This window comes from Musca autumnalis, unplaced genomic scaffold, assembly GCF_047663935.1.
Source record: "Musca autumnalis isolate F117 unplaced genomic scaffold, ASM4766393v1 scaffold_5, whole genome shotgun sequence".
Taxonomy (NCBI): domain Eukaryota; kingdom Metazoa; phylum Arthropoda; class Insecta; order Diptera; family Muscidae; genus Musca; species Musca autumnalis.
Genome location: NW_027412088.1, coordinates 168,447,377 through 168,461,201, shown reverse-complemented (window position 1 = coordinate 168,461,201; position 13,825 = coordinate 168,447,377). Strand labels below are relative to the sequence as shown.

At 35.9% G+C, this 13,825-nt stretch overlaps 1 long non-coding RNA gene across 1 annotated transcript; it reads right to left on the bottom strand.

Moving 5' to 3' along the window:
• Positions 1–8,157: 8,157 nt before the first annotated feature.
• LOC141387772 (uncharacterized) lies at positions 8,158–12,312 on the bottom strand. The gene is made up of 2 exons (XR_012408634.1): positions 12,150–12,312; positions 8,158–12,031 (listed from the first exon to the last, which is right to left on the bottom strand). It is a non-coding gene; the product is annotated as an uncharacterized lncRNA (long non-coding RNA).
• Between the last annotated feature and the right edge of the window lie 1,513 nt (positions 12,313–13,825).

Below are 13,825 nucleotides of genomic sequence, written 5' to 3'. Positions count from 1 at the left end.
ACAAGTGGTGTTGTAAGGCACGTTGTTCGGAGCTATTATGAATTGGGGTGCACTCTTTGATATGAGAGAAGTCTCCCTTGTCCCGTCTGAGATGTTTGTGGAACAATTATTACATTATTTAGAAACCGAATTCGTGTTAATATAGAAACAATAGTACATTATTCATTGCAATTTTTAGAATCCAAAACCTTAGCTCATATGTTACAGTTTTACCTCTACTTGTTCACCCAATGCCAATGTATTACATGTAGAAACCTTTCATGCATTTAAAGGTGGATTTTAATAAACATTCTGATCCAATCTGAACAGTGATCCTCACAGCAAATTTCATTTATCGATTTACTCAATACCAGTGCTTCAATATTAAGTATTACTTAATACTTCTTGTACATTTATTATAATTTTAACAATAAACCTGACAAATAAATAATATACCAGAATTCCACTTCTATTCCTAAGCCCACTACCAAATTTATTGCAATTTTGTACTTTTCACACACTAATTATATAATCCCTGCTTCATTGATACACCAACGTCAAATTTAATACCATTCAGTACATTTCGTATTTCTTAATAAGTCAGCCAGCCGTCAGCCTAATTTAAGAATTTGTATGCATTTCAAAATATCCTTATCTAAACACCAACACCATCCCTCATACAACAATTCGAAATTCCATCTTTATCCCTTCAAGCAACGTAAAACTGGTACCAAATTCAGTACTTATAATATGTATAAGTTAAAAAACTACTGCCTTTTAACCAAAACTAAATCCCAACCGCAATTTAGTATTTTTCGTATACATAATACCGAATTTCACAATTTCAGCTCTACTATTTACACAATAAAATTTTCTTAGGTATAAACAGCTCAACTCGAAAGAGAATTAATTAAATATCACTATAAATAACCTTCGCCTTAATAAGGCAAAAATAAAAAAATACAACATTTGAACCAAATTCTGTGCCATTTTGTAATTTTCGTACACTTATTGTACGTATATCCACAACCACATCCATACCTCAACCCTACTGATCAAGAGCGTCTATAATACCAAATTTCCGAATTCCATCTCTATTCATAATACCATTAATACTTTTCGTATAAAAGTACGAATTTCAATAACTATCTCCAACAGTAATTCCAAATTTCAGGATTCTACCCTAGCCGCCCATCCAAAAATAAATTGTTCCAAATTTAGTACCATTTATTACTTTTCGTAACCATACGTACGAACTTCCAAAACTATCTCAGTCCTACACTCCAACAGTAGTCTAAATTTCAGGATTCCAGCTGTCTCCGTTCACCCAAATCCAAATTGAACCAAATTTTTACCGTTTAGTACTTTCCGTACCCATAAGTACGAATTTCCAAGACTAACTCAATCCTGCAGTCCAACAGTAATCTTAATTCCAAATTTCAGGATTCCAGCTCTATTCGTTCACCCAAATCTAAATTATACCAAAGTTAGTGCCACTTAGTACTTTCCGTACCCATAAGTACGAATTTCCAAAACTTCCTCAATCTTACACCCCATAAGTAAACTTAATTATAAATCTCAGGATTCAAGCTCCATCTGTTCACCCAAATCCAAATTGTACAAAATTTAGTACATTTAGTACCTTCCGTACCCATAAGTATGAATTTCCAAAACTACCTCAGTTCTTCACTCCACCAGTAACCTTAATTCCAGATTTCAGGATTCCAACTCTATCCGTGCATCCAAATCCAAATTGAGTACCATTTAGTACTTTTCCTATCCCCTAAGTACGAATTTCCAAAACTTGCTCAATCCTACACCCCAACAGAAATCTTAATTAAAAATTTCAGTATTCCAGCTCTGTCCGTTCACCTAAATTTAAATTGTACCAAATTTAGTGCTATTGTACCAAATGTAGTACTTTCCGTACCCATATGTACGAATTTCCAAGACAAACTCAATCCTACAGTCCAACAGTAATCTTACTTCCAAATTTCAGGATTCCAGCTCTATCCGTTCACCCAAATCTAAATTATACCAAAGTTAGTACCATTTAGTACTTTCCGTACCCATAAGTACGAATTTCCAAGACTAACTCAATCCTTCAGTCCAACAGTAATCTTACCTCCAAATTTCAGGTTGATGTCTATGCAAATCCAAAATTTACCAAATTTAGTACCATTTAGTACTTTCCGTACCCATAAGTACGAATTCTTAAACCTACACTCCAAAAGTAATCTTAGTTCCAAATTTCAGCATTCCAGCTTTATCCGTTCACCCAAATCCAAATTGTACCAAATTTAGTACCGTATACAACTTTTCGTAAAGTAAATAAATTCAAAATTTCAGGATTCCAGCTCTATCCGTTCACCCAAATCCAATTTGTACCAAATTTAGTACCGTTTAGTACTTCTCGTACCCATAAGTACGAATTTCCAAAACTACCTCAGTCCTTCACTCCTTCACTCCATCAGTAATCTTAATTCCAAATTTCAGTTTTCCACGCCTATCCAAATCCAAATTTTACCAAATTTACTACCATTAAGTACTTTTCGTACACGTAAGTATGAATTTCCAAAACTACCCCCATATTTCACGACTGTAATCTAAATTCCAAATTTCGGGTTTTCATCTCTATCCGTTCACCCAAATCCAAATTGTACCAAATTTAGTACCATTTATTACTTCTCGTAAACATAAGTACGAACTTCCAAAATCATTTCCTTATGTCAACACCACTTTGTAGCTTGTAGCTATATCCGCTCAAAATATGCAATTAGTACCAAATTTAGTAACTTTCAGTACTTTTCGTACACTTATAGGTGGAATTTCCAAAAACCATACCAAAGGGTTCTCTCTATAAGTCTCCATCAGTGACCCTCGTTCCAAATTTCAAATTCTAGTACGAAATAAGTACGAACTTGCTGGGTTCCAGCTCTATTCATTCAACCAAATCCAAATTGTACCAAATTTAGTACCATTTAGTACTTTTCGTAAACACAAGTACTAAAATTAAACCATATATCAATCGTACACTTCAACAGTTATCTTAATTCGAAATTTAAAGTTTCCAGCTCTATCCTTTCACCCAAATCCAAGTTGTACAAAATTTAGTACCATTTAGTACTTGTCGTACACATAAGTACAAATTTCGAAAACTACACACATATCGCAATCCTATATTCCGTCAGTAATCTTAATTCCAAATGTCAGGTTTCTAGCTCTATCCTTTCACCCAAATCCAAATTGTACTAAATTTAGTACCATTTAGAACATTTCGTACACATGAGTACGAATTTCACAAACCATTTCCTTTTATAAAGACGACTTCCCAACCTTCAATTCCATACCAAATTCCACGTTTCTAGCTAAATCCGTTCAAAATATACAATTGGTACTAAATTTAGTACTTTTCGTACACTTAGAGGTCGAATTTCCCAAAACCCTTTGGTACATCTTTCTTACTCTCCATCGGTTACCCTCATTCCAAATTTCAGAATTCTAGCTCTTCCCGTTTGCCTAATACAAAGGGTACCATATATAGTACCTTTTAGTACTTTTCGTACCCTTATAGGTCGAATTTCCAAAAACCCAGCCTTATCTCACCCCTACTCACCGACAGCAACCCACAGTCAAAATTTCAGCTTTCTAGCTTCAGCGGTTTCGTCTGGGCGATGATATACATGTCACTCACTCAGTCATCACTAAGCTCTTTTATATATGTACTAGCAAAGTGCCCGCTACTTCGTATGCGTTAAATATATAAAACAAATGAACAATATATAATATAGAATGGTGGAAACATTTTGTGTACTAATACGTACCACTTTAGTTCGATTTTTGTCACGCCTACACATCAAGAGCAATCCACATTTTTTGAGATATTTTAATTGAGGTTCTCAGCGCAAATACGGCCTAACCCAACAACCGCCATCCTTATTTCTAGCTCTATCTGTTCCCCCAATTATAGAACTATTTAGTACTTTACATGTAAATATATACATACGAACCTCCTCCTATTATTTCAAAATTCCCATTACACAATAACAAATTGTACCAAATCCTGTGCCATTTACAACTTTTTACGTATATTTATGGCACATATTTCTTAAATCGGACGTTATAAGCAAATGATAACAATAATCTTAATTACAAATCTCACGAATCCAGATCTATCCGTTCATCCAATACAAAATTGTACCATACATGGAACCATTTCGTACCCCTAAGTGTACCTAATTCCACATTTCAGGATTCGAGCGCTATAATTTCACCTAAATCCTAATTGTACGAAATGTAGTACTTTTTGTAAGCATAAGTACGCATTTCTAAAAATAAGTACGCATTTCCAAAACTAACCCCAACAATAATATTAACTCCAAAATTCAAGATTCCAGCTCTAACCGTTCGCTCAAATCCAAGTTGTAGCATATCTCAATCCTACACTCCAACAGTAATATTAATTCCAAATTTCTTGATTCCAGCTCTACCCGTTCGCTCAAATCCAAGTTGTACCAAATTTAGTACCGTTTAGTACTTTTCGTACATATAAGTACGAATTTCCAAAACTTCATCAATCCTACACCACAACAGTAATCTTAATTCCAAACTTCAAGATTACAGCTCTAGCCGTTTGCTCAAATCCAAATTGTACCAAATTTAGTACTTTTCGCACTCATAAGTACGAATTTCAAAAACTACTTCTATATCTCAATCCTACACTCCAACAATAATCTTAATTCCAAATTTCTTGATTCCAACTCTATCCGTTCGCTCAAATCCAAATTGTACCAAATTTAGTACTATTTAGTACTTTTCCTACCCATAACTAAAAATTTCCAAAATTTTATCAATCCTACAATTCAACAGGTATTTTAAATTCAAAATTGGGGATGGCAGCTACATCAGATCACCAAAATCCAAATTGTACCAAATTTAGTATCATTTAGTACTTTTCGTACCCATAAGTACAAATTTTCAAAACTACCTCAGTGCTATGTTCAAAATGTAACTCAAATCCAAATTTGGTTCCATTTAGGTCTATTCGTATCCATAGTACGAATTTCTAAACCTACCTCTATCAACACTTCAACATCAATTTTAATTCCGAATTTAACGATTCCAAATGTATCCTATCACTGAAATCCAAATTGTACCAAATTTAGTACTATTTAGTACTTTTCCTACCCATAACTACAAATTTCCAAAACTTTATCAATCCTACACTCAAACAGTACTCGTTATTCCAAATCTCGGGTTTCCAGCTATATCCGTTCACCCAAATGCAAACTGTACCAAATTTGGTACCATTTAGTACTTTCGTACCCATGAGTACGAATTTCTACAACTACCTCAATCCTACACGCCAACAGTAATCTTAATTCCAAATTTCAGGATTACAGCTGCATCCGATCACAGTAATCCAAATTGTACCAAATTTGATACCATTTAGTACTTTTCGTATCCAAAGTAAGTACTTCCAAACCTTCCTCTTTCAACACTCCATCAGTAATCGTAATTCCGAATTTCAGGATTCCAAATGTATCCAATGACATAAATTAAAATTTGGTACCATTTAGTACTTTTCGTACCCAAACTAAAAATTTCAAAAACTTCATCAATCCTACACACCAACAGTAATCCTTATTCCGAATCTCTGGATTCCAGTTCACCGTTCACCCAAATCCAAATGGTACCAGATTTGGTACCATCTAGTACTTTTCGTACACATAAGTACAAATTTTCAAAACTACCTCAGTGCTATGTTCATACAATAAGCTTAATTCCGAATTTCAGAATTCCAGATACATCCGATAACTCAAATCCAAATTTGCTACCATTTAGTACTATTCGTATCCAAAGTACGAATTTCCAAACCTACCTCTATCAACACTCCAACAACAATTTTAATTCCGAATTTCACGATTCCAAATGTATCCCATCCTTGAAATCTAAATTGTACCAAATTTAGTACTATTTAGTACTTTTCCTACCCATAACTAAAAATTTCCAAAACACACTCCAATAGTACTCCTTATTCCAAATCTCGGAATTTCAGCTATATCCGTTCACCCAAATCCAAATTGTACCAAATTTGGTACTATTTAGTGCTATTCGTACCCAAGAGTACCAATATCCACAACTACATCAATCCTACACGCGAACAGTAATCTTAATTCCAAATTTCAGAATTACAGCTTCATCATCAAATTGTACCAAATTTAGTACCATTTAGTACTTTTTGTTCCCATAGGTCCGAATTTCCAAACCTACTTCTATCCAACACTCCAAAAGTAATCTTACTTTCGAATTTCAGGATTCCAAATGTATCTGATCACCCAAATCCAAACTGTACAAAATTTGGTACCATTTAGTATTTTTCGTTGCCATAAGTACGAATTTCCAAAAGTATCCAAATCCCACACTCCAATAGTAATCTTAATTCCAAATTTCACTATTCCAGCTCTATCCGATCACTTAAATTCATATTGTACCAAATTTGGTACCATTTAGTACTTTTCGTACCCAAAAGTACGAATTTCCAAAATACTTCTATCCTACACCCCGACAGTAATCCTAATTCTAAATTTCAGGATTCCAGCTCCATCCGTTCCCCCAAATCCAAATTGCACCTTATTTGGTACTATTTAGTACCTTTCGTACCCATATGTACGAACTTCGAAAACTACCTCCATATCTCTAACCTACACTCCAACAGTAATAGTAATTCACAAATTTCAGAATTCCAACTTTATCGGTTCGCCCTAATTCAAATTGTACCAAATTTAGTACCATTTAGTACTATTCGTACACATGAGTGCACATTTTCAAAACCACCTCCTTGTATCAACTCATCTTTCTAACTATGATTTGCATTCCAAATTTCAAGATTTTAGCTCTATCCGTTCACGTAATACCAAATAGTACTAAATTTAGTAACTTTTAGTACTTTTCGCACACTTATAGTTCGAATTTCCAAAAACCATTTGGTACACCTTTCTAACTCACCATCAGTGAACCTCATTCCAAATTTCAGAATTCTAGCTCTTCGCGTTTGCCTAATACAAAGGGTACCATATTTAGTACCTTTTAGTACTTTTAGTACAGTTCTAGTTCGAATTTCCAAAAATCCAGCCTTATCTGACACCTTCGGACCAAGAGTGACCCTCACCCAAAATTTCAAGATTCTAGCTTTAGCCGTTTAGTCTGGGCGTTGATTATCAGTCAGTCAGTCAGTCAGTGAGTCAGTGAATCAGTGAGTCAGTGAGTCATCATTACTGAACTCTTTTATAAGTATAGATTAAGATACATACTATTTGATATTTATTCGTTATAAAATAAATTATTATTAAATAATTAAGTATGTTCGAATTGAGTGTGCTGAAAAAGAAACTCAAAATAAAATGCCAAAAAATACCAGTTAATAGATATTTTGTTCTGGCAAAAGACAATTTGGAATTAGTTTTTGATGGAAACAATATCCTTAGACAAAAATATCCAAGAAAATATTGTCATTTTCCCCAAAAAACGTCTTCGCACTTTTTTGAGTTTTCGGATTTGAGTAGCTTGACAGCGGCAACATTGAGTATTTTGAAAGAAATATTTTGTGAAATATTCTGTTAAAAACCTGCTCCCAAAGCAGGGACGAGCTTCTTTGCTTAGATCGTATAGTGAGGGCGCCCACTGAGTTGTTTTTGCATTTGCTTCTCTCTCTCACGTACAGTGTAAATGAACACAATTCAAGGTCTTCTGTATGTAATTTGAGCCAAGAATTCCGAGGAATCTATTAACTTCCTGAGATATCCCAGGAAAATGTGAATTTATCGACACCCAGGAAGGTGTGTTATGCACAAGGTCAACTAAAAAGCTTTCTAGGATCTCAAAATCTATAATGTGACCGAGGCACGGTAAAGTGTGGTACACACGATCAGTTTTGCTTAAATAATAGGTTGCTTGCCAATGTGGCCGTTCATTTTTCTCAGTCATCAGGCAACCGCAAAATATTTTGTGGTTGCTGGACAGTTTGACACTTATTGATATTTCCGAAAAATCGACAGTCAAAACTGATCGTGTGTACCCCGCTTAATATTAAGGTAAATAAGACTGTTGATGGAGTAGCGAAATGGCGTTTTCAATCTGTCCTAACCAAACCTAATGGTGGCGATGAAAACACATTCATTCAACATTTTTTATTATTTTTTATTATTCATTAAGCTTGAATATCTTAAATTTAACATTATAATCTTAAAAACTAAAGTGTATTTATAATTTTTTTATTTCCAATCTATTCATTTCTATTTTGTCATACAAACATTTCACACATAAACACTCACGAACAAAACTTTAGTTATTCAGTCCGATTACTTATTTTTTCGGTATTTAACAAATACACTTTACGATCGGCACAAATTCTCTTTTGTATCGTTAAAGGATTTTATACTCCAAAAAAATTAAAAAATTTTTAAGCATTGCGAGTTCTTGTAATGAAAATTATTAAAAAAAATAAATGCAAGAGTTGTTGTGACAATTAATGAGCACATCTACATACATATCGTCACCATAAATGCCCGAAGTCGTATCTCCAAAAAAATCAAAATTAGTTTTTTGATTGAATCTAATACATAAGACTAAAATTAAAATACAAAATAACGATCCTATTCATGACAAGGCATTTCGGAAAATGGAATAACATTGCAGATTTTGTTGTAATGACGGATCCCAAAACCAAGCGTTTCCGCGGTTTTGGTTTCATTACTTACTCCCCTTCGTATATGATTGATAATATCCCATATACTCGCCTTCATAAGATTAATATTCTATAAAACAGTTTTTTATTTTATAACGTTTTTTGCTTCTCCTTTAAAATTATTATTTTGTTAGTTACGACTTTTAGCATTTACGGTGACGAAAAGACTACTTTATTTTTGTGCCTACGTTCCCGAAAAACATTCGTTAATTATGAAAGTACAGACCCAAATAATAAAAACCCGTACTTACGACCGAGATTACCACCTTCGTCAACCAGCACGAAGAAACAAGTGGATTGGACTCGTTTTGCCATAAATCGAAATCGTATATCTCTGATTTTTGTGAATATTTTAATGAAATTGAAAATTGATTTTAAAAATATTATTCAAATAAGGAGCGTTTGCGAAGCAAAACTATATATCATCATCAAATGCACTCCGATTATATACCATTTCGATTCTGCAAATCGAGTCGATTCGGTTTTCATCACATACCTGATAGATGGCGTATACATAAGTGCAAAAAGCAATAACTACATAACGTCCCACTCAGATTTTATTCAAGATCCAAAGCGACATCATGGACCAAGGAAACCAGCAGTTCATTAAACATCGTTGTCGAGAAAAGGTGTATACCAACTATTTAAAACCAGAAAATACTAGGCGTAGTATTTGAAATCCTCCACCAGGGAAAATTTACACGGATACAACTGGAAATCTGTTACAACAACAGACACCCAGTTTGAATTTTATGGCCTCATCTTACACGGCTAAATATTGACTTTTTAGAACAAGTAAAAAAGAATCTGTCCACTTTACCAATATGAATATGAAATCTTTATACTTCTCTGAAAGAGGCATCGGAGAAGGAGTTGCCCCATATAGGCTGTTGTCGAAATTGATTTAAGTTTGGGAGAAATATTACATTGTCCAAAGATTGCACTAATGCCAGTCACTCCTTTCGATAGTTATCGTATCCAACAGTCATTATGTCCGGATGAAGGACTTTCCCAGGAAAACCTTCACTAAAAAGTTCAAAACTGTTCTCCAAATGAACTTAAACTGCACGTAAGCGAAAATTTTGAACTTTTGTGTGGGAGGTAATAAAAGTTGTACATTTCGAGCTTTTAGGCCATTATCGGAGAAAATGTGGACTTGCCCACGAAAAAATTGTAGCATCGTAATAGATGCCGCCACGACAATCTCATGCAAAACAATTCAAAACTATCCGAGACATGTCCTTAAATGCAATTTTGTACGCGAGTTGTCACCATATTAGCGAAAGAAAATTCTACTTTTGTGGGAGATGTAAACAAAAGTGTTGACCGAAATGGTCCATCTTCCAAGGCTAAATCGACTTCAAATTGTCTGAAATCATCCAAACATACTCAGAAGGTCTTCATATAGAAAACCAAAAACACCTTCTTAAAGAAGATAAAGATGTCTTTATATAGAAGACCAAAGAGTCTTCTTATAGAAGAAGACTATCTTAGGATGTCTTCTATAAAATACACCTTTAGGAGGTCTTCTATGTGTAGAAGACCCCTTGGAGGTCTTGTATCTATAGAAGAACAATCCACCCTCTGGATGCTTCTGTTCAGTATCTAGCATCCCGTAGTGCCTTGAGGCTCAAGGAGCTTAATCTATGGCGTACTTCAGGGTCTGGACATGCTAGCATTTTACATCTTAGCAGTCAGATCGGACTATGTGGCGGTGGGTCTGAAACAGACTACATCTCGCCTTCGCTGGACTTTGATGTAGCGGAGGTCTATATCCCTGCCAGAAGTGAATGGGAGCATGGCAGGCCACTACCCGATAGCCTCTCCATCTTTACTGATGGCTCTAAGATGGTCGAAGGTACTGGTGCGGGGGTGTACTGCAATGAGCTAAACATTAAACGCTCTTACAAGCTTAATACGAATTGCAGTGTCTTTCAAGCGGAGGTCTTCGCAGTAATGAAGGCCTTAGAATTAATAGTAGGACTGACGGACGAAACAGGTAGGGCAGTCACAATCTATGTAGATAGCCAGGCCGCCCTTAAGGCGCTAAGGTCTTATACTATTAAATCTAGGATTGTTCAAAACTGTAGGTCCTTGTTAAAAACTTGTAACTCACGTGTTAGGCTATGCTGGGTACCAGGGCACTGCAATGTTGAGGGAAACGAGATTGTTGACGAATTAGCAAGACGTGGCTCCCAGTCCTCTAACCTTATGGTAGAGGACTACGTCAAACCCCCGCTTTGCTATTTTCTCGGCAAGCTTAGCCAGTTCTACGCAGAGAAACCCGAAAGGATATGGCAGGACGTACCTGGTTGTAAGGTATCAAAGTCTATCTGGCCGGCTATCTCGAGGCGTAGGACTGCGTCCCTTCTCTCACTATGCAAGTCGGAGATCAGGATCGCCACAGGAGTCATAACTGGCCACTGCGGCATTAGATCTATGACGTGCAAGTGGGATGGCAACAGCATTGAGTACTGTAGGCTATGTGAGGATGAGGAGGAAACGGAGACAATTGAGCACCTTTTTTGTAAATGTCCTAGACTAATTGTCAAAAGGCATTTACTTTTTGGTGTACACGTGATTGAATCTCTTTCCTACTTTTCCTCTGTCGACCCAAAAATCTTGGTAGCGTACTGCAAGAGCCTTAAGTGGCTCTGGGGCAGTACAGTGCGGTCTTAATCTGCATCCGTATGTAGCATGTAGTATACCTATATTTACATATTTACTTATATCCATATTTTCCTTACTTTCATTTACTCTTCTCCTACTCTTGATTATTACTAATTACTGTATTTTCTTCTCCCTCCTCTCATCTATTCTGTACACTTCCATTTTCTCCCTCTCCTTCCTATCCAAACCCCCTACATAATCAACCATATCCCAAACACATAGCATTGGAACTCTCACATTATCATCTTTGGCATCACCATAACAAACACCCTAACCAGCAAAAAATCATCATCTCCATTATGCATGCAATCACCATATATTCAACACAATAACCTGATTTACATCACAACAACAACACCAGCAATCACCAATAACAAACACATTAACCAGCAACAATCATCATCTCCATTATGCACACAATCACCATATACTCAACACAATAACCGGATTCACCTAAGTACATCACATTATCATCTACATACATTATCATCATATACATCACAACAAAACACCATCAATCAACAATAACAACAATAGTCTGGATGATCACAATGGACCTCAAGGTCTCCGAGTGGAGTGGCTGTCAGCATTGGCAGTCACGCATCCTGAACCTAACCTAACCTATCTATAGAAGACCTCCTAAAGGGGTCCTCTAAAAGATCCCATTAGAAGGCCTTCTATCCATAGAAGTTCCCTTTAAAAGGTCTTCTATCTATGGAAGACTCCTTTAGGAGGTCTTCTATCTATGGAAGACTCATTTAGAAGGTCTTCTATCCATAAAAGACTCCTTTAGGAGGTTTTCTATCTATAGAAGACTCCTTTAGGAGGTCTACTAAAGAAAACCCCTTTGGGAGGTCTTCTATCTAAAGAAGATCGCTTTAGAAGGTCTTTTATATACAGAAGACCCCTTTAGGAGGTTTTCTATCTAAAGAAGACCACTTTAGGAGGTCTTATATATAGAAGACCCCTTTAGGAGGTCTTGTAACTATAGAAGACCCTTTTAGGAGCTCTTCTATTCATAGAAGTTCCCTTTAGCATGTCTTCTATCTATAGAAGACCTCTTTTTAGGAGATCTTTTATTTGTAGAATCCCCTTTAGGAGGTCTTCTATCTATAGAAGACCCCTTTAGGAGGTATTCTATCTATAGAAACCCCTTTAGGAGGTCGTCTATAGAAGACCCTTTAGGGGGTCTTCTATCTAAAGAAGACCCCTTTAGGAGGTATTCCATCTATAGTAGACCCCTTTAGGAGTTCTTCTACCCATTGAAGACCTCTTTAGTTAGTCTTCTACCTATAGAAGACCCTTGTAACAGGTCTTCTATCTAAAGAAGACCTCTTTTTAGGAGATCTTTTATCTATAGAAGACCCCTTTAGGAGGTCTTCTATCAATAGAAGACCCCTTTAGGAGGTCTTCTATCTATAGAAGACCCCTTTAAGAGGTCTTCTATCTATAGAAGATCCCTTTAGGAGGTCTTCTATATACAGAAGTCCACTTTAGGAGGTCATCTATATATAGAAGTCCACTTTAGGAGATCTTCTATCTATAGAAGGCCCCATTGGTATGTCTTCTACCTATAGAAGACCGCTTTAGAAATTCTTCTACCCCTTATATATAGAAGACCTCTTAAGAGCTCTTCGATTCATAGAAGTTCCCTTTAGCAGGTCTTCTATCTATAGAAGACCTCTTTTTAGGAGATCTTTTATCTATAGAATACCCCTTTAGGAGGTCTTCTATCTATAGAAGACCCCTTTAGGAGGTATTCTATCTATAGAAACCCCTTTAGGAGGTCGTCTATAGAAGACCACTTTAGGAGGTCTTCTATCTAAAGAAGACCCCTTTAGGAGGTCTTCTATCTAAAAAAGACCCCTTTAGGAGGTATTCTCTCTATAGTAAACCCCTTTAGGAGTTCTTCTATCCATTGAATACCTCTTTAGTTAGTTTTCTACCGACAGAAGACCCTTGTAACAGGTCTTCTATATAAAGAAGACCACTTTTTAGGAGATCTTTTATCTATAGAAGACCTCTTTAGGAGGTGTTCTATTTATAGAAGACCCCTTTAGGAGGTCCTCTATCTAAAGAATACCACTTTAGCAGGTCTTCTATCCAAAGAATACCACTTTAGCAGGTCTTCTATCCAAAGAAGACCCCTTTAAGCGGCCTTTTACCCCTTAAGGAGGTATCTATCTATAGAAGACCCCTTTAGGAGGTCTTCTATCTATAGAAGACTCTTTAGCAGGTCTTCTATCTATAGAAGATCCCTTTAGGAGGTCTTCTATATATAGAAGTCCACTTTAGGAGGTCTTCTATATATAGAAGTCCACTTTAGGAGATCTTCTATCTATAGAAGGCCTCATTAGTATGTCTTCTACCTATAGAAGACCGCTTTAGGAATTCTTCTACCCTTTGAAGACCTCTTTAGAAGGTTTCCTA